This window comes from Gymnodraco acuticeps, unplaced genomic scaffold (genome assembly GCF_902827175.1).
Source record: "Gymnodraco acuticeps unplaced genomic scaffold, fGymAcu1.1, whole genome shotgun sequence".
Lineage (NCBI taxonomy): Eukaryota > Metazoa > Chordata > Actinopteri > Perciformes > Bathydraconidae > Gymnodraco > Gymnodraco acuticeps.
This window is the reverse complement of record NW_022991338.1, coordinates 9,102-12,500: the sequence shown is the minus strand read 5'-3', so window position 1 is coordinate 12,500 and position 3,399 is coordinate 9,102.

Below are 3,399 nucleotides of genomic sequence, written 5' to 3'. Positions count from 1 at the left end.
CATCCCCACCGGGGGCGGGCCGGAACGGGCTGTCGTAAGGGGACCGCAGCAGGCGTCGTGGCGAACGAAGAACTCACCCGCCAGTCGGTGAAAGCCGGGTCGCTGAGCCGCGACGGGCGTGAATAACCCGGTGGTCCCCAGCAGGGACCTCAGGAGGAAAGAACCGGTTCCCCGGGGGGCAGGAGCAGCACCCCCAGAAGGAAGGAGCCGTGGACAGGAGAGAGGCCAGACGGGGGGCCGTCCGAAGCTGCCGTCGAGGCGAAGGAAGAGGCCAGACAGGGTCCCGGAGCGCGCCACCCACGGGCCGACGAAGGCATGGGCGACATCCGAAACTGTCGAGGCGAGACGGGGTCCAGAAGCAGGCCACCCAGGCGCCGATGAGAGCGCGGGTGGCGTCCGAAGCCGCCGTCGAGGTGATGAAAAGGCGAGAGGGTCCACACGAGGCCAACCAGCCATGGTCGAACCTCCTCTCAGGCACCAGAAAAAGCTCAAAAAGGGCCGTACTGTCCACGGTCCAAAAAAGGTAGGTGAAATCGTGAGAGGATCCACACAAGGCCGACCAGACATGGTCGAATCTCCTCTCAGGCACCAGGGAAAAAGCTCAAAAGGTCGATAGCCGTTAGCAGCTAGCCGTTAGCTGTGGCCGTTAGCCGCTAGCTGGCAGCCATCGGTAGCTGCTAGCCGTAGCCGTTAGCCAACGTGGTTAGCTGCTAGTCGTCGATAGCTAGCGCAGCCTGGACTTGCAGCCGCACGCCCCGAAGAAACAACCCCACGTGGAAGGAGTCTGGTTCTCTCCCCTACCCAGCAGGTCGTGCATCGTCCCCCCTGTAGTCGGAAGGCAGATGCGGGAATGGCGAGCAACATCCCCAGCCATTCGGCGAGGCGCGCACCGAGCCTCCGTCCGCGTGCCTGTAGCAGCCACGGTCGACTCCAAAAAATCCCCGGCATTTCGAGAAAGAAACCTGAGTTTCCTTTGCCGTGTTCGGGTCCGTCTCGGAAACTTCCCAAGACGCTGTCAGGGTCACCAATGTAGTGCCGAGAGATAGGGAGTCGGAGGCGGTGCAATGGAGGTGCAAAAGTGAACTTTATTGCGGAGCAGAAAAGGACATGTTGTCCGGTTGCAGTCCGGGAAGAAGAGAGAGAAGCCAGGAGGGCACACAACATATATAATCAACACACAACATGTCCGTGTGGAAACAAAACCCCAACTGTAGTTCCATGTGTGAATTATGAACCAGTGTATTAATAGGTGGTCACCACAACACACACACATATATATATATATATATATATATATATATATACACACACATATATATATATATATATATATATACACACACATATATATATATACATATATATATATATATATATATATATATATATATATATATACACACACATATATATATATATATATATATATATATATATGTGTGTGTATATATATATATATATATATATACACACACATATATATATATATATATATATATATACACACACATATATATATATATATATATATATATATATATATACACACACATATATATATATATATATATATATATATATATATACACACATATGACAGACAGAATATTAATATTAAATATTGAACAGATTATATGAACCCCGTCTCACATAATTTACACGGTATACATTTTGAGTGATATAATGTGATTTCACACACTCAAAATTGATGTTTCTGCTGTTGTTGTAGAGAAATTATTTCTGATTTGAGTTACATTTTGAAAGTACAAGCCAGAGAATTAATCTATTTGTTTTTTCCACATTTGTTTTCACAGTGAGGAAGGCGATGAGGATATGGCTTCTGGATGCCCGAGTGTTATGGGGAAGATGCCACCAAGGTCAGGAGGTACTGCAGGAGGTGCTCTGATGCTGGCAACTGAAGGGTGAAGACACCTGTGTACTGCAGGAAGTGTCAGGTCCCTCTGTGCTTCACTACCAAAAATAACTTTTACAGGGCATGGCATGACTTACTGGAGTAATACTGTAACATTCAGGGTTTGTATAAAGTTTTTTTTTTTACCCAAAAAATGCTTGTTGTTTAGTGTGTTGCTAATTTTTTTTAATAAATCTGCTCCAGTTGGAGTCAAATGTTTCCTCATTTTTATTGTGCAAGTAATATGCATCTCATGCAAAGAGGGAACTTCCCACACACTCCACACACACACACACACACACACCACACACACACACACACTCACTTAATTTTTTTAACAATAATTATTATTATTTTTTTATGGAATGAATACCTATAGTGATAATTAAATGTTGTACAATGATTTTTACAGTCTGGTACCTGAAAAAGGTTAAATGGCACTGATGGAACCAAATGTGCCCAAAGCTTAGTCTGCTTGGACTTTTGTTGCTAAATCTCTCTAAAAAGGTCAATGTTCACTTGTTTTGCCTCAATCTTGATACAGGGTACTTATTATATGTTATACTTTGGATTCCTAAAGCTTTTAGGCTACTAACCCATCATTCAAGGGTGGTTTTCACTATAAGTAATGGGTTTTATTTGGGCGGAGACAAAAATGTACACTTTTTGACTATGTTCCATCTGGATTTACTCTGACACTGAAACATCTTTATTGATTCTGACACTTCTACATCCAACTCACAGATGTGACCTTGCTTTGATAAAAGAAATTATTCATATAACCCTTTTAGAAGTTAAGTTATAGTCCTTTGTTTTGGGCATGTCATTTTCGAGCCTGAAACCTGAAAAACAGGCTTGGGGCTTAAGAGGTTTTAAGCATAGAAATGAGTTTGGTGGGTAAAAGCGCAAAATAAAGGAAAAGTCATGCAGTTTGTTTATAGCGTAACGCTCCTCCAGCGGATCATGTCACATAGTATTGTTGGGAAATTAGATGCTATATATTTCAGCCTTTACTAGCTCTTCATTTGATAACCGTGGGTTGGAGTGAATGATTTCATTATTTATAAAATTATGAAATATGTATTATTATTATTGATTATTATCAAACATCTTCCTTTCTGAAAGGATGGTCCCCCATGACATGATTTAACGGAAATTAATTCACATTGAGCGATGTTAATAATAACTATTTGGGTATTTACGTCTGAGAGCCATTTGATGCCTTTTTTAGCTGTTGTAACCAAATCAGGTTGGTTCCCCGTGTGAGGCACTGTTGGGCCAATAGTCTGCATTCTTATATCAAACAGTCAACTCCATGAAGTTCACGAATACAAAGATCACATTTGTCATATTAATGTGGTCTTTTCTGTAAACCTTTATTAAATTCAGTTACAATCGGCAAACACATTAGCAGCTACATGTTGCTCAAAGTAAACGTTGTTATTTCATACTTCAACATTTTGAGGAATAAAATAACGCTCTTGACT